At 43.2% G+C, this 19069-nt stretch overlaps 1 protein-coding gene and 1 pseudogene across 5 annotated transcripts in view; one reads left to right on the top strand and one right to left on the bottom strand.

Moving 5' to 3' along the window:
• Nucleotides 1-19069, bottom strand: part of LOC143041758 (tudor domain-containing protein 7-like) — a 566748-nt gene that overhangs the window by 154580 nt on the left and 393099 nt on the right. The window lies entirely within an intron of this gene.
• On the top strand, nt 9018-13689 carry LOC143041757 (uncharacterized; annotated as a pseudogene).

Consider the following 19069-nt stretch of genomic DNA (forward strand, 5'->3'; position numbering starts at 1 on the left):
ATTTAGAGGTAAAAACACAACCTGGGAAAAAATGATAAGTGGAATCCCACAAGGTTCAGTATTAGCTCCGATTACCTTTGCTATATATATGTATATATATATATATATATATATATATATATATATGTATATATATATATATATATATATATATATATATATATATATATATATACGGAAAGTAACGATGTAGGTAGGGTGAGATCAGAGGAGCTTGCTCGGAATTACAAGGTCCTCCTTCGGGAGATGAAGGAACGTGGGAGCCGTCACATAGTCTGTGGGATCCTCCCGAGGATCTACGCAGGCTTGTGTTGGAACAGTGGAGCCATAGGGATCAATGATAGGATATCACAGTTGTGCACACAATTGGGATACCACTTTCTTGATCCTTGGTATCTCTTTTCTAGGCGCCATGACCTTTACGGTTCTGATGGGATCCACCTTACCCGCAGAGGCAAAGATGTTCTTACAAACCTCATTGTGGGGGTTTGTAATGAATTAGCTCCTTTTTTAGGGTAGAAGCCCAAAGGGAAGGGGAAATAGTATGTACTTGGGAAAACAGTGTAGAGTATAGCATTAATGTAGAACAATGTGCCAGTATAGGACAAAATATAATTTTAGGATATAATGTCGCTAGAGGACGAAATGTCACATTAGGATGTAATGTCATAGAACAAAATGTCCCAATGGGATGTAATGACAGTGGAGGACAAAAGATCATGATGGGAAGTAATGATAGTGGAGAACAAAATATCACGATAGGATGTAATGATAATGGAGGAGAAAATATCACAAAAGGATATAATGTCAGTAAAGGACAAAATATAATTTTAGGAAGGGATACCGGACAGAATGTCCATGAAGGCCAAAATATCATGATAGGATGTAATGTCATAGGACAAAATGTCACAATGGGATGTAATGACAAAGGAGGACAAAAGATCACGATGGGAAGTAATGATAGTGGAGAACTAAATATCACGATAGGATGTAATGATAATGGAGGAGAAAATATCACGGTAGGATATAATGTCAGTGAAGGACAAAATATAATTTTAGGGAAGGGATACTGGACAGAATGTCAATGAAGGCCAAAATATCATGATAGGATGTAATGACAGTGGAAGACAAAAGATCACAATGGGATGTAATTATAGTGGAGGAAAAAATATCATGGTAGGATATAATGTCACTGGAGGACAAAATATAATTTTAGAAAGGGATGTCGGACATAATGTCACTGAACGACGGGAGGCCGGCGTGAATCACGGTGACGTAGGGGGACAAAATGTACAAGAGAGACCGGATGACCGTGATCAACCAAATGTCCAGGATGGGGGAAATGTTAATTTTGATGGGAGAAATGTTAATGAGGCATTGAACGTCAATGAAGGACCAAATATTAATACAGAGCAAGGTATAAATGAAAAACAAAATGATAATGCAAGACATGATATTGAAACTCAAAATGTGTCAAAAAGAAATAATCACGAGTTTCTTAAAACCATGTACTTTAATGCTCGTAGTATTAGAAACAAATTTCAAGAAATACAGGCGTATGTCAAAAGCGAAAATCTCGATATGATAGCAATAACTGAGACATGGTTAAATGGTACAGAGTTCGAAGCTGAATTTAATATTGTGGGATTTAAACACTTTCATCAGGATAGAAACCACAAGAAAGGTGGGGGTGTTCTATTGTACGTTAAAAACAATGTTCATGCTTGTGTTTTAGAGAAAGTTAAACAGGATGCATATGATAGTTTGTGGGTTGAGTTGACCCAAACAAATGGACAAAAAATGAATATAGGTGTAATATATAGGCCAAAGACATTATCATTAGCAGACAACAAACTGTTATTTCAAGAACTGTCTAGTTTCTGCAACCGGGATTTATTGATAATGGGTGATTTCAATTTTACTGACATTGATTGGATGACCCTTGAACATAGCCATACAGGTAGTCGCTTGTTTGATTTTCTTGGTGACAATTACTTAATTCAGCATGTAAAAGAGCCCACAAGATACGGAAACTTACTCGATCTTTTGATCACTAGCCACGAAAGCATGGTAACTGATGTAGAAGTCGGTGAATCTGTTGCAAATAGCGATCACAACCTAGTTAGATTCAAACTCCTAAACAATTTTAGAATAGATACTTGTGTTTCTAAAATACCCGATTTCAGTAAAGCTCAGTTCATAGGACTACGTCAGGAGCTTCAGCTTACAGATTGGGAGGCAAAATTAAATGAAAGCCCTGTAGATCAGATGTGGGAAATATTTCAAAATACGCTCACTAAGATGATTCAAACTTACATTCCTTTTAAGGACAGACGTCCCTCAAATCAGGCTCGCCCAAAGTGGCTCGACAAAGAAACTGAAAAAAGTATTGCTAAAAAGAGACAGGCTTATAAGAAATATAAGTGCTCGGGTGCATCTAATGACTATGAAAGTTATGTATCAATACAGAGAGATTTAAAAAAGACAATAAGAAAAAGAAAACAACAATACGAAATGAACATTGCTGATAAATCCAAAGAGAATCCCAAAGAATTTTATAGTTACATTAGAGATAAAAAGGTTGTTAGGAATCACATTGTTCCACTATTATCTGCTGATGGTCAACTTGAATATTCAAATGAAGGAATGTGTAATATCTTAAACAATTATTTTAGCTTGGTATTCGTAAACGAAACACCTCAAAGTGAATTCCAAACTGAAACCTGTGAAAAGTCTAGGGTAAACTTACTACGGTAGATATAACAAAAGAAAAAATTAAAAGGTGTATAGATAAACTCAGGGCCTGACGGTCGGCATCCAAGAACCTTAAAGGAAATGAAAAATGAGATTGTTGTTCCATTAGAAATTATTTTCAAGAAATCCATCATATCCGGAGATGTCCCAAGAGAATGGAAGATAGCTAACATTACTCCCATATTCAAAAAAAGGTGACAAAAAGAAACCAAATAACTATAGGCCTATAAATTTGACTTCAATCGTAGGAAAAATAATGGAAACTATCATCAGACACTGCTTCTGACCCAGGGCGGTGGGCAAGGTGCAGGGATAACCCGTCATCCAGGTGGTGCTCAGATGAGAGGGAGGGTGGGAGGGGTGTGGAGTGTATTTAGGGATGAAATGGGTGGGAGTGTTTTTATGCCTTTCCCTTTTTGGCTACCTCCCTTGCAAGGGGGAAAAAGCCTTGGTATATGTATGTATCATCAGAGATGCTATCAAACATCATTTAGAAAGTAACCATTTGATGATAGCCAGCATGGTTTCAGACGGAAACGTTCTTGTGTGACTAACTTACTCGAATTCTACAACACAGTTATCTTGAATTATGACAAAAGAAACAAAACAGATTTAGTATATCTAGACTTTACAAAAGCTTTTGATACCGTCCCACACAAAAGACTACTTACTAAATTAGCTTTGCATGGAATAAGTGGTAGCCTATTAGGTTGGACTAGTAATTGGTTGAATGGTCGAAAACAGAGAGTTGTTTTAAATGGAAAAACTTCTGGATGGAAAAGTGTTGCAAGTGGAGTTCCTCAGGGTTCCGTTCTTGGGCCACTTCTATTCATAGTATATATAAATGATATAGACAATGGACTAAAATCTACTGTTTCCAAATTTGCTGATGATACAAAACTGTGCAGCGTGGCAAATGATCACCCAAACCAATTAGATATTCAAGAAGATTTAGATAAATTACAGCAATGGTCTGAAAAGTGGCTAATGAAATTTAACACAAGTAAATGCAAGGTAATGCACATAGGTAAAAATAACAGTAAGTACGATTACAAGTTATTTGGAAATTCGTTAACAAAAGTGGATAGTGAAAAAGATCTTGGCGTAATTATCAGTAACGACCTCAAATCATCCAAGCAGTGTATTTCAGCCTCTGAGAAAGCAAATAAGATTCTAGGACTGATTGCGCGATCTTTTGATTTCAAAAGTCCATCACTCATTAACAAGCTATATAAATTGTTAGTTCGTCCACATTTGGAATATGCTGTTTCCGTATGGTCACCGAATCTCATTAAAGACATTGACAGACTGGAAAAAGTACAATGGCGAGCCACAAAACTGATTCCAAATATCAAAAATAAATCATACGAAAATCGACTAAAACATATGAATCTGTTTTCTTTAAAAAAGCGTAGACTCAGAGGTGACTTGATACAGGTCTTTAAAATTCTAAAGGGAATTGACAACATCAAAAGTGACCAAATTTTTACATTGAATGATAATCAGACAAGAAACAATGGTCTCAAACTGTCCGGAAATAGATTCAATTTGGAAGTAGGTAGAAACAACTTTGCCAACCGTGTAGTTAATGAATGGAATAAACTTCCTGCACAGGTAGTGAAATGTAGTTCAGTTCGAAGCTTTGAGAATCATTTAGATCAGTGGTTCTTAGCCTTTTTACTACCACGCCCCCTCTAGGAACTGTTCTTTTCCTCCACGCCCCCCTTGCATCTATAGACCACCCCTTGCAGGGAGGGGGGGGTCAATACATTGGAAAATTTGTATGGCTGGGAGACTTTTGAAAATAAAGTTAGTGACGACGATACTTCTGCATTATCTCATAAACTTACATACATATACCAAGGCTTTTTCCCCCTTCCAAGGGAGGTAGCCAAAAAGGGAAAGGCATAAAAACACTCCCCCCCATTTCATTCCCAAATACACTCCACACCCCTCCCACCCTTCCTCTCATCTGAGCACCTCCTGGATGACGGGTCATCCCTGCACCCCGCCCACCGCCCTGGGTCAGAAGCAGTGTCGCAAGACACAGTACATCCACAGCAAGGCCGCTTCATTTAATTGGCGACCCCCCCTCTCCGTCCCCCTTTGCATATAAGGAGAGGACGGGGAGAAATCCCTTCGGGCTGCGTCAAAATTTACTCACACATACTACCCCACCCCCCACCCCCCAGCCCATTTCTCCTCATGCAGTCACAACATCATCCATATACAACCATTCTCCACTCACCTCTGTCTTCCGTCCTCTCCCTTCCTTCCTCAACAGACATTCCCCTCTTCCCCAAAGCCCCCTTCACCCCATCCATCCACCTCATCCTAGGACGTCCCCTCATGTTCACTCCCTCCACATCTGCCTTCCATACCTCTTTTACTAGTCTTTCTTCACTCATTCTTTCCATGTGTCCAAACCATCCTAATATTCTTTCATAAACCCTCTCTCCCAAATCCTTTTTCACCCCTGTTCTCCTCCTCACCTCCTCATTTCTCACTCTATCTAGCCTAGTAACCCCCACCATACTTCTCAGACACCTCATCTCAAACACATTCAAACTCCTTCTCTCTTCTTCTCTTATGTTCCACGTTTCTGCCCCATACAGTGCTGTTGGCACAATCACTCCTTCATACAGTCTCCTCTTCGCATCCATTCCCAAATGTCTATTTCTCATTACACTCTTTAAACCACCAAGGCATTTACTCGCTTCTCTCAATCTACATTCTACCTCCACCTTCACTCCACCTTTTCCTGCTACACTTGCACCCAAGTATCTAAAACTATCCACTTCCTCCAGTCGCTCTCCCTTAATGTTCACTTCCAGTCTACTGCCACTTTCACCCCTTGTACATCTCATCACCTTACTTTTACCCACATTTATCTTTAGCTTTCTTCTATCACATACTCTCCCAAACTCTGCCACCAGCTTCCTCAATCCCTCCTCTGACCCTGCCACAAGCGCAGTATCGTCCGCAAACAACAGCTGGCTCACCTCCCACTTTTCTCCATTTTCTTTAACCATCTCCAATCCCTGACTCACTACCCTAGCATTCACCTCTCGCACCACCCCATCCATGTATAAGTTGAACAGCCAGGGCGACATAACGCATCCTTGACGAAGTCCCACCTTTACTTCAAACCACTCACTCTCTCCATTTCCAATCCTAACACATGCTCTACTACTCACATAAAAACTCTTGACAGCTCCCAAAAGCTTTCCTCCTATCCCATAAATCTGCATAACCTCCCACAGTGCCTTTCTGTCTACCCTATCATAAGCCTTTTCCAGATCCATAAAAGCCCAAAAAACATCCTTCCCCTTTCCTATAGCTTTCTCACATATCTGTCTTACCACAAAGATCTGATCTACACAACCTCTACCCGTCCTAAAACCACACTGTTCCTCACCAATTACTCCTTCTGTTCCTCTCCTAATCCTCTCAATTAAGATTCTCCCATAAGCCTTCCCTACTACACTCAACAGGCTAATCCCTCTGAAATTACTACATTCACACTTGTCCCCTTTTCCCTTGTAAAGAGGAACTATACAGGCACTACTCCAGTCCTCCGGTACTCTACCCTCTCTCCAGCAAACATTAAATAATCTCGCCAACCAGTCCACCATCACTGAACCTCCCTTTTTCAGACATTCTGCATGACATCCATCCAGACCAGGTGCCTTACCTGCTTTCATCATCTTTACAACTGTCTTCACCTCATCCTTCCTTATTTCTCCTCCATTCTCCTCACTCATCACTCTCATTTTCTTCGTATTTCCCACTGCAGCTATCTTTCCTTCCCTATCCTCCTTCACATTCAGCAACTCCCTAAAATATTCTGCCCATCTTTCCCTCACTGCCATCTCTTCCATTATCAACTCTCCATCTGTACCTTTTACCTTTTCTTCCCTACTTGATTCGCCTCCTCTTCCTCTCTTAATTTCTTTCCAAAACATCTTTTTATTACTTTCAAAATTTTCTGTCATACTCCTACCCCATTTCACATCTGCTCTCCTCTTTGCCTCCTTTACCTTTTGCTTTACTTCTCTTTTCTTTTCTTTGTACGTCTCATATGGCTCCCCTGTCCTCTTTTGTAACCAATCTGTGAATGCTCGCTTCTTCTCTTCTACAACCTTCTTTGTTTCCTCATCCCACCATTCACTACCCTTTCTTCTATTTCCCCCTGTCCTTCTTGTTCCACACACCATCCTTGCACACTTTAAGACTCCCTCCTTGAACCATCCCCATTCCTCCTCCACACCCATCTCTGCTCTATCCTTTACTCCCTCCCACTCCTCCTTCAGCTTCTTTTCGTACTCCTTCTCCTTTTCCTTTTCATTCAAGGAGTTCACTCTAAGAACCTCCCTACCTTTTGTCCCTTTCCTCCTTCTCCATCTATCCTCCACTCTCAACTTACCTTCCACCAAAAAATGATCTGATATTCCCCCACCCTCTCCCCTTAGCACATGTACATCCTTAACTCTTCCTATCATAATCCTATTTACCACTACATAATCCATTAGCGCTCTATCTACCACCCTTCCCTCCACCACCCTCTCCCATGTGTACTTATGCTTGACTTTCTTCCGAAACACTGTATTTGCTATCATCAACTCTCTTTCTAGACACATTTCCACCATCAACTCTCCACTACGATTCTTTCCTGGAACTCCACACTTCCCAACCACTCCATCGATTGGACCATTTCCCACTCTAGCATTAAGGTCTCCCAGTACTATTACATTGACATTTCTTCCTAAACCCTCTATGCACTCATTTAAATCTATCTCATAAACTTACCTCTACATTACTGACCCATTTCTTATCAAGTAACATGCAACTGGTCAAATTTCTACTTTTCTCCTGAGCCTCGCGTGCCCCCCCTGAAAATCACTTATGCCTCCCTAGGGAGGCGCGCCCCCCAGGTTAAGAATCACTGATTTAGATAAATACCTAAGATGCTGTAATGATTATAATTTATCTTATATTATTTGTTTTTGTTTTGTTATCATTTGTCTGTCTGATTTTCATTTATTATTAGTTATATGTCAATTTATTATTATTTACTATTTACCTGTTTGTTTATTATTTAACTATACCTATGCATTTATTTATGTATTTTATTTGTTATTTACATTATCATAGTTTTTATTTATTATTTTATTAATATGATTTTTTTTTTCGCATCCGACCTAGATATGGATCAAAAGGTCTCCTGTCGGCATGCTTCGCCTTTGTAATCCTTTGTAATATATATATATATATATATATATATATATATATATATATATACATGTGTTGTTAAAGTCGATAGCATTAAGGAGGTTGTTAATCTTCTTATGGGTATTAACAACCTCCTTAATGCTGTCGACCTTAACAACACATGCATACCAGAGAATCTGCTCCCTAGATATTCATATATATATATATATATATATATATACATATATATATATATATACATATATATATATATATATATATATACATATACATATATACATTATATACATATATATATATATACATACATATATATATATATATATATATACACACACACATATATATATATATATATATATATATATATATATATATATGTATATATATATATATATATATATATATATATATATATATATATAAATGACTTGGATGAAGGTGTTAAATGTTATATGAACTTTGCAGACGATGCAAAGCTATTAAAGAAAGTAAGTACAGAAAAAGACTGAATTGCTACAGAGACCTGGACAAAGTCTGTGAATGGAGCCAAAAGTGGGAACTCAACTTCAACATCAAGAAATGTATATTGAGTTTGGAAAAACTAAAAAAAGACCATTAGGGCAATATAAAAATCAGTACAAAGAAAGTAAAGAGAGCTCTGAAAAGGACCTAGGAGTAATTATCACCAAAGCCATGACTCCAGACAAATATATAAACAAAATAGTTGGAGAAACCTACAATTTACTAAGATCAATAAAGGTGGCTTTTAATTACTTGGATGAAGTAATGGTAAAAAAAATATTAGTCACATTTATAAGTCCAAAGATGGTGTGTGGAACAAGAAGGACAGGAGGAAATAGAAGGAAGGGTAGTGAATGGTAGGATGAGGAAATAAAAAATGTTGCAGAAGAGAAGAAGCGAGCTTTCACAGATTGGTTACAAAATAGGCCGAGGGAGTCATATGAGAGGTACAAAGAAAAGAAAAGAGAAGTAAAGCAAAAGGTAAAGGAGGCAAAGAGGAGAGCAGATGTGAAATGGTGTAAGAGTATGACAGAAAATTTTGAAAGTGTAGGAGTTTTTATTGTGAGAGCTGGCAACTGCGAGTCACGCTCGTAGAGACTACCCCAAGCGCGGGTAGTCAGTCCCCCTCCAAGAGCCCTATTGTAAGCAAGCTTAAATAAAAACCTAACATGGCGCAGTGATAATCCTTCCTACGCATCTACGATGACCACCCCGAGACGCCCTAGGCTCCCTGCCACATCAGGTAGACGGAGGGAAGGAGGCCTCCTAGCACAGGCTCAGACGCTCTTACTGTCCCAGCAGGGAGCCATAGCGGCTTTGCAGCGAAACATGGCGGCGATGGGGACACCAAGCCGCAAGGCCCTTAGCACAGCTGGGTTGGAGAAGTGCGACCTGGACATGACTACAGCAGACTTCAGGTCATGGCGTCGGTCCTTGGAAGATTGGATCGAGCTCAACGCTGTCGGCGACGGCGACGCCGCGCGCTACATCCGGCTTTTATGTGCCCCAAGGCTCCAAAAGGCGCTCGACGCCAGGTTCCCCAAGGCTCGTTGGGACACCCTTCCCGCTGCCGAGGCCCTGGAGAACGTCAGCAAATTAGTGTTGCGTGCGGCGAACCAGGCAGTACAGTGGTCGGACTTCTTTAGTGTCAAGCAGGCCTCGGGGGAGTCGGTGGGCGATTACTTCACGAAGTGTTCCCAGATGGTGTTAGATTGTGCTTTTCAGTGCCCAAGCTGTGACGCGAGTTTAAGTGAATACATGTTAGTGCGGAAGCTCATTGCTGGGTTGCGTGAACCAACCCTAAGACGCGAGGTATTACAGTGCTACGCTCAATTCAAAGAGGTTTACAGCCTCAGATCTTACTGTGTGGCATTTGAAGCAGCTCAGAGGGACGCGCATGATTTCCCGCCAAACCGCCATCCCGAGGCTGCCGCGGGTGACGTCATGCACGACGCTGCGAGTGACGACGACGTCATCGCTGCTGCTGGTCCCGGGAAAGCCCGCCACCGCCCTTGTTGGCACTGCGGTGACCGACACCAGCCCGGTAGGGCAGCTTGCCCGGCAGCAAACGCCACGTGTCTTGCTTGTGGAAAGCTGGGCCACTTCCAGAAAGTGTGCAAAGGGGGTAAGAAGCCTGCGAAGAAGGACGCTGTGGCCAGTGCTGTGGTAGCGACCGCCGGGGTGATGAGCCAGCCACGGCTTCAAGTCATCGTCTCCGGGCCGGATGGCGACACACAGCACTCCACCACAGCCATCGCAGATACAGGCGCGCAGGTATGTGTAGCGGGACCCAAGCTGTTGAAAGCTCTGGGCCTCTCGCCCAGGCAACTTAAGGGACGCACTGGCCTGCGCGACCTCGCCAATATTAACCTACCAACCTTGGGGACCATAACCTGCCACTTTAGCATCCCTGGCCGCTCCACCCAACAGGAGGTGTATTTCGTACGGTCTGTGCGGCAGGTCTATCTGTCCCTCGCCGCCTGCAAGGATCTGGGCCTGGTACACGAAGGTTTTCCGCATCCGCCACTACCGACCATAGCGAGCGTGGGCGGGGGGAGCAGCGACAGCCGGGGTCCGCCACCCAGACCAGCAACCATGCCTTTCCCTCCTCTCGAGGAAAACGTGCCGAGGCTACAGGAATGGCTGCTCGGCCACTTCTCGACATCGTCCTTCGACACCGACAGGTATCCGCTGCCGATCATGGCGGGGCCCCCTCATCATATCCACCTATCACCCAACGCTGTCCCTTATGCCTGCCACACTCCCGCCCCCGTCCCGTAACATTGGGAAGCGGAGGTCAAGCAACAGCTGGATGAGGACGTCCAGAGAGGCGTGATCCGTCCTGTCCCCGCGGGAGAGGCCACAGAGTGGTGTGCCAGGATGGTCGTGGTGGCAAAAAAGTCTGGCAAGCCGCGCCGCACGGTCGACTTCCAGAAACTCAACGCATGCTGCCTACGAGAGACTCACCACACCCCTGCCCCGTTTGACATGGCCTCTGGGGTCCCGTCACACTCCTACAAAACCGTGGCAGATGCGCACTGGGGATTCCACCAGGTGGAACTGGACGAGGAGAGCAGGCGCCTCGCTACGTTTATCACACCGTGGGGCAGGTACCAGTATTGCCGGACGCCCATGGGACACTGCGCAGCGGGGGATGCATATACCAAAAGATTCGACGCCATCATCGACCTGCCGCGGAAATACAAGTGCGTGGACGACACACTCCTCTATGACGCAGGCATAGAAAAGGCCTTCTGGCATGCCTTCGACTTTTTGGAAGTATGTGCCAAGGCTGGAGTGACACTAAAGCCGGAGAAATTTCGCTTCTGCCAAAGGGAGGTCGACTTCGCTGGCTACCACTTGGATTGGGACACATACAAACCGACTACAGAGCGCCTTACTGCCATCAGGGACTTTAAGATGCCAGAAAAACCGTCCATCACAAACGTGCGCTCCTGGTTTGGCTTTGTGAACCAACTGGCGCCCTTCCTGGCCACTGCCCCTCTTATGGCGCCCTTCAGGGATCTGCTGAAAAAACCAGCAGGTAAGGTTGTCTACTGGGACGAGTGTCTCCAGAATAGATTCACACAAGCCAAAGAGATCATCTGTCAGCTAGCCAAACAGGGGTTAGCATACTACGACATGATCCGACCTACCATCGCCATCACGGACTGGTGCAAGGACGGCATCGGGTTCGTGGTGATGCAGCAGTACTGCTCATGCCCGCCAGCCACTGCTCCACACTGCTGCAAGGGAGGCTGGCGCCTGGCATTATGCGGGAGCCGGCACCTTACCCCGGCCGAGTCGGGATATGCACCGGTGGAGGGGGAAGCTTTGGCGGTAGCGTGGTGCCTGCGTAAAGCCCGGCTTTTCCTCCTGGGGTGCCCCAACCTGGTTATCGCCAGACCACCGGCCCCTAGTTAGGCTCTTTGGCGACAAGGCCCTCAAGGACATCACCAACCCACGGCTGTTTCGTCTGAAGGAGCAGACCCTGCAGTACAGGTTCACCATGCGCTTTCTGCCGGGGAAACACAACGCGGCAGCCGACTTCTTATCCAGGTATCCCGTGGCCAAGTCTAATCCGGACGAGATGGATGAAGAAGAAGACGTCGCTATCGCCGCAGCCATGTCAGCAGCTACTGTAGCCGCCCTTGACCTGAGTGGGTGCGCCACCATCGACGAAGAGATGGTGCTGCAAACGGCCCTTGAGGACCACACCAACCAGTCACTGGTGTTAAGAGTGAGCAGCGGCGACTGGGAGCCCCACAGATCATGGGAGCCCGCCTGCCTGCGGCCCTTCTACGGTGTACGAGACAGACTGGCAGTGTCCCGTGGCCTAGTCACCTATACCTATGATCAGGGATGTGTGCGGCTTGTCATCCCTGAGGCTCTGCGACAACGAGTGGCTTCTAGCCTTCACGCCAGCCATCAGGGCCTCGACTCCATGCTAAGAAGAGCCAGACAGACGGTGTACTGGCCTGGAATGGAGGGTGACCTGCAGCATTACAGGGCCACATGTAACTCCTGCAATGCTAACGCGCCGTCACAACCACCTGAGCCCCTCATTCTCACCCCACCCCCTGATTACCCCTGATTACCCCTGTTCATATTGTATGTCATTGGAATTCCCATTTATATTGTCTTGTTCAATGTAATCAGATTGTCAAGGTATTTGTTTTGTTTTTCCCTCACAATCTTGAGGGGGAGATGTAGGAGTTTTTATTGTGAGAGCTGGCAACTGCGAGTCACGCTCGTAGAGACTACCGCAAGCGCGGGTAGTCAGTCACCCGCCAAGAGCCCTATTGTAAGCAAGCTTAAATAAAAACCTAACAGAAAGTAATAAAAAGATGTTTTGGAAAGAAGTTAAGAGAGGAAGAGGAGGCAAATCAAGTAGAGAAGAAAAGGTAAAAGGTGCAGATGGAGAGATGATAATGGAAGAGAAGGCAGTAAGGGGAAGATGGGCTGAATTTTTTAGTGAGTTGCTAAATGTGAAGGAGGATAGGGAGGGAAAGATAGATGCAGCGGGAAATGCTAAGAAAATGAGAGTGATGAGTGAGGAAAATGGAGGAGAAATAAGGAAGAATGAAGTGGAGGCAGTTGTTAAGATGATGAAAGCAGGTAAGGCATCTGGTCTGGATGGATGCCATGGCAGAATGTCTAAAAAAAAAAAAGGAGGTACAGTGATGGTGGACTGGTTGGTGAGGTTATTTAATGTTTGTTGGAGAGAGGGTAGAGTGCCAGAGGACTGGAGGAGTGCCTGTATAGTTCCACTTTACAAGGGTAAAGGCGACAAGTGTGAATGTAGTAGTTTCAGAGGGATTAGCTTGTTAAGTGTAGTTGGGAAGGCTTATGGGAGGATCTTGATTGAGAAGATTAGGAGAGGAAGAGAAGGAGTAATTGGTGAGGAACAGTGTGGATTTGGGATAGCTAGAGGTTGTGTAGATCAGATTTTTGTGGTAAGACATATGTGAGAAAGCTATAGGAAAGGGGAAGGATGTTTTTTGGGCTTTTATGGATCTGGAAAAGGCTTATGACAGGGTAGACAGAAAGGCACTGTGGGAGGTTTTGCAGATATACGGGATAGGAGGAAAGCTTTTAGGAGCTGTCAAGAGTTTTTATGAGAGTAGTAGAGCTTGTGTCAGGATTAGAAATGGAGAGAGTGAGTGGTTTGAGGTAAAGTTGGGACTTCGTCAAGGATGCGTTATGTCACCCTGACTGTTCAACTTGTACATGGATGGGGTAAGGCGAGAGGCAAATGCAAGGGTAATGGGTCAGGGATTAGAGATGGTTAAAGCAAATGGAGAAAAGTGGGAGGTGAGCCAGCTGTTGTTTGCAGACGACACTGCGCTTGTGGCAGGATCGGAGGAGGGATTGAGGAAGTTGGTGACAGAGTTTGGGAGAGTGTGATAAAAGAAAGCTGAAGATAAATGTGGGTAAAAGTAAGGTGATGAGATGTACAAGGGGTGAAAGTGGCAGTAGTCTGGAAGTGAGCATTAAAGAAGAGCGACTGGAGGAAGTGGATAGTTTTAGATACTTGGGTGCAAATGTGGCAGGAAAAGGTGGAGTGAAGGTGGACATAGAAAGTAGATTGAGAGAAGCGAGTAAATGCCTTGGTGGATTAAAAAGTGTAATGAGGGATAGACATTTGGGAATGGATGCTAAGAGGAGACTATATGAAGGAGTGATTGTGCCAACAGCACTGTATGGGGCAGAAACATGGAACATAAGAGAGGAAGAGAGAAGGAGTTTGAATGTGTTTGAGATGAGGTGTCTGAGAAGTATGATAAGAACATAAGAACATAAGAAATAAAGGAGACTGCAAAAGACCATAAGGTCTACACTAGGCAGCTCCATATCCATCACCACCTGTCATCCCCATCCATAAAGTTGTCTAATCGTTTTTTAAAACAACTGATAGTTTCAGCGCTTACTACATGGTTACTAAGTTTATTTCATTCATCGACCACCCTATTAGTAAACCAATTCTTGCCTATTTCCTTCTTAAATCTAAATTTGTCCAGTTTATACCCATCACTGTGAGTCCTGTCCTGTTGTTTTATTATGATGACCTTGTTTGCATCACCCTTGTTATAGCCTTTGATCCACTTGAACACCTCTATTAGATCACCCCGCACTCTGCGTCTTTCCAGAGAGTGTAAGTTTAGGTGCCTAAGACTCTCTTTGTAAGGCAAATTTCCGAGTCCTTGTATCATTTTGGTCATTCTTCTCTGTACTGATTCTAGTGAATTTACGTCCATTCTGTAGGACGGAGACCAAAACTGTACCGCATAGTCAAGGATGGGTCTAACTATCGCTAAATAGAGTTTAATAATTACCTCTGCACTTCTATTCGTTACCGTCCTAGCAATGAAGCCTAATGCTCTGTTAGCTTTATTTCTGGCGCTAATACACTGCTTCCTGGTTTTAAGGTCCGGACTCACCAGAACTCCCAAGTCCCTCTCGCACTCAGATTTTTCTAAAAACGTATTATCTAAGTTGTATCTATTTTCGGGGTTGTGTAGCCCTACGTTTAACACGCTACTCTTAGAGATATTGAAGTTCATTTGCCATTTCACCGACCATGTTAACAGCTTATTAAGGTCATCCTGCAGAATCTGGGCGTCGTCTCCTGACCTAATTAGGCGTCCTATTTTAGTGTCGTCCGCAAACTTACTAACATCACTATTTAACCCTTCATCTAAGTCGTTTATATACATAATGAACAATAAGGGACCCAAAACCGAGCCCTGGGGTACCCCGCTAGTAACATTGCCCCACCTAGATTTTATTCCATTTATGGTGACCCGCTGTTTTCTGTTACTAATCCAAGATCTAATCCATTCTAACACTTTTCCTCCTATGCCATGGGCTTTGATTTTATTTAGTAGTCTCTGGTGTGGCACTTTGTTGAACGCTTTGCTAAAGTCAAGGTAAATAACATCGTAATATTCATTGTTGTCTGACGCCTTATATACCTTAGTGTAAAAGGATAGAAGATTAGTCACACATGACTTACCCTTGGAGAAACCATGCTGTGAAACACGAATTAAATTATGCCCTTCAATGTGTTCTCTGAGTCTATTTACTATTATTGATTCAAGCATTTTTCCTATAACCGATGTCAAACTGATTGGCCTGTAGTTGCATATAGACAATCTATCTCCCTTCTTAAAAACAGGAACAACATTTGCCTGCCTCCAAGCAGTTGGAACAGAACCAGTGTCTACCGATTTATTGAATATTTCAGTTAACTGGTCGCAGATTTCAAATTTACACTCTTTAAGCATTCTTGGAAAAATTTCGTCTGGACCCGGAGATTTTGTAGCTTCAAGTCTGTCAATCTGCTTGACTACTTCTTCTTTACTAATGCTGATATTAGTTAGACTACTTTCTTCATCCCCTCTGAAAATCGGATCGCAGTCAGGTACTTTATCTAACCTCTCATTAGTAAACACCGATAGAAAATAATTGTTAAACTCCTCACTCATTTTTTCTTCCGATTCAATCATGACATTTTCATCGTTTTTAATTGGTCCTATTCTTTCTTTATTTTTTGTTCTATAGAGGTGAAAGAAACCCTTTGGGTTGGATTTTGCTTGACTGGCAACCTTGATTTCATAATTACGTTTCGCTGAACATGTATTCCTTTTAACCAGCTTTGCCATTTCGTTATATCTTGATCTAAGGTGTGATTCCCCATTTTCGTTTTTACGTTAAGTCCTCTTTTCATTCCGATCTCATGTTTCAATCTGTCCGTCATCCATTTGGGAGTATTACTATTTTTCCGTATTGACTTTAGGGGGATAAATGTATTTTGTGCATTAATAATTAGATCAGTTAGATTGTTATACATTTCATTTAAATTACTGACCTGACTGTTGGGCCCTCGCCCCCAATTGACCTGACCTAAGGTATGCATATTACCCTCCTTGACCCAGACCTGACCTAAGGTATGCATATTACCCTCCATGACCCACACCTGACTACCAGCCCCGCGACGAGAATCATGAATGTCTGAAACGTCCGCCTGGCTTTTCGTATTCAATTTCAAATAGGTTTTTATATTGTCAAAGTTTGCTTTCCTGAAGTCTGGTACTTGAACGTTATTCGTACTTTTTATTTTTTCCCAAATAACATTAAATCTTATTTCTTGATGATCGCGAAAGCCTAGACTATCTCCCACTATTACGCTGCTAATTTGGTGCTCATTATTTGTTAGAATTAAGTCCAGGGTATTTTGTCCCCTCGTAGGATCGGTAATCATTTGTTTTAGGAAATTATCCTGCACCACATCTAGGAATTTCTTCACTTCATGATCTATTAAAGTTTCCCAGTCAATGTTTCTATAGTTAAAATCTCCCATGATTACGTTTTTGTACTGGGACGCTCTGTGAATTTCATGAATCAGGGAATCAGTCTGCCCAAGGCTGAGGTTAGGAGATCTATACAAGACGCCAATAATAACTTTCTTATTCTTGCCTATAATCTCTACCCAAATAGATTCCGTACAGTCCTCTTCCTTAATCGAATTGTTGATAATACAGTTTAATGTATTTTTAACGAAAAGTGCTACACCTCCCCATTCCTGCCGACCCTATCCTTATGAAAAAAATTATATCCTTCTATTTCGATTTCCGGAAGGAAATGTTTATCAGCCATGTTGATCCAGGATTCAGTAATAGCTATAATATCGAAATTTTCTACGCATGCTTTACCTCACAGCAAATCAATTTTGTTAATTATGCTCCTGCTATTTGTATAGTAAACTTTAAACTTTAAGTTTATCTTCCCTCCACCTGCTTTGGTGATTTTTTACACAGTCCTCTAAGTTGTTTCTATTGCCTAAACTATATTCCGATACTTCCCCCCCTACTCCCACATAATCTACCCGAAAACACCCTGTAGGATGCCTACTTCTCGCTCAAGGGATTCAGCAAGGAGCCGAAATCCTCTGGGAGACAAGTGCACTCCGTCCCTTGTGTATAGGTGATTCTTACCATAAAAGCGGTCCCAGTTGTCGACAAATGCCCATCCATTGGCCTTACAATGTTTTGCCAGCCTGCAATTCATTGCAATAGCCCTGGAATGCCACATGCCTCCAACTCTACGCCTCGGAAGGATTCCACATACTACAGGAACACCTCCCCTATTTTTTATCTTGTCTAGCGCATCCCGGTACCGCGCAAATAATTCCTCACTCCCTAACTTACCTATATTATTTCCTCCAGCACTTAAGCAAACTACTGGGTCCTTACCTTCCCCTACTAGACACTCTTCAATCCTATCTCTAACATCTCCTATGCCCGCGCCAGGGAAACACACATGCATCCTATGTTTCCTATCTTTGTCGCAGAAAACCCTGTCTAAATACCTCACTTGACTGTCCCCTACTACCAAAATCTTACCTGTGGGCAGGGATCCAGCGTCTGCCCTTTCCTTCTTCTCTTGGATTTCATTAGTTCCTTCTTCCTGCAGATTCGCCAGCACTTGAAACGAGTTTTTGCATTTCAGTGGGGCTGGTGAGGACTTTTTTCCACTTTTCCGCATCTTATTTCTCACTGTAATCCATCCTTGCTCATCGCTAATTTTGTCTTCCGTATTAAGGGCCTTCGAGCGGAGAACTCGATTCTCCTCTTTAAGGCACTTAATAGCATCCTCCAAGGCTTCAATTCTACTAAGTAGAGATTGTACCTCTTCGGCGCTGAACACAGTGACACATTCACTCGCCATATCGCTAACTGAAGCAGCTACCCGGTTGACCTGACCTGAGTTGTTGTTGTTGTTGTCGTTCCCTAGACTGTCTGTCCGAGCAGTCCCGTCTCCCCAAGGAAGGCCACAGCCGAAACTGGGTTTTCCCACAAATCCTTTATAGAGTGTATGTTGTGTTGTTTGCATGCATGATTGTGTATAATGCAGTCTTCCATTATGTGTTGTATGGTATGGGGTGAAGTGTTACATCCTGGGCAGCTCTTCACAACACGGTCGTCCAGCCTCTTCTGGTAGCTTAGAAGTGCTGGGTGGTGACCGCATCGCAGTCTGGCCAAGTGGACTCTGTCCTTTCGTGGGAGAGAGGATTCAGAAGGGTGGATATCAGGGGGTCTGGCATGCAGCAGTGTGTTGTCTTTCAGTGTGTTAATGGAGCGGTGAGTGATATGATTATGAATATGTTTCCGGAGGCTGGTATTTGGTGGTTGTGGAGGAAGAGAAGAGAGTATCTGTGCATAATAAAGGTCTTTGGGTGTAGTTTTAATCTTTCTTGGTGTGTGTGGGTGTTCTGCTATGTAGTGTAGCGGGTGTGATGTGTTTGTGGTGGCTGCAGCAAGTGTTTGTGTGCCTCTCATGTCGAGGTGGTCCTTGACTTTGAGGACTTTTGTTTCATGGTGTAAATGGTCTGTAGGTGTTGTATTTGTGCAGCCTGTAATTGTTTTTAGGGCTTTGTTTTGTATGATTTGAAGGGTGTTGTGGTGTGTCTCACTGAGATTAGGAGCCCATGCAGGACTCGCATAATTCATCACTGAGCGTATGCATTGTTTGTATATTGTTACATTAGTTTCTTTGT

The sequence above is a fragment of the Oratosquilla oratoria genome, chromosome 32 (assembly GCF_046742065.1).
Source record: "Oratosquilla oratoria isolate Oo_2021 chromosome 32, ASM4674206v1, whole genome shotgun sequence".
Taxonomy (NCBI): Eukaryota; Metazoa; Arthropoda; class Malacostraca; order Stomatopoda; family Squillidae; genus Oratosquilla; species Oratosquilla oratoria.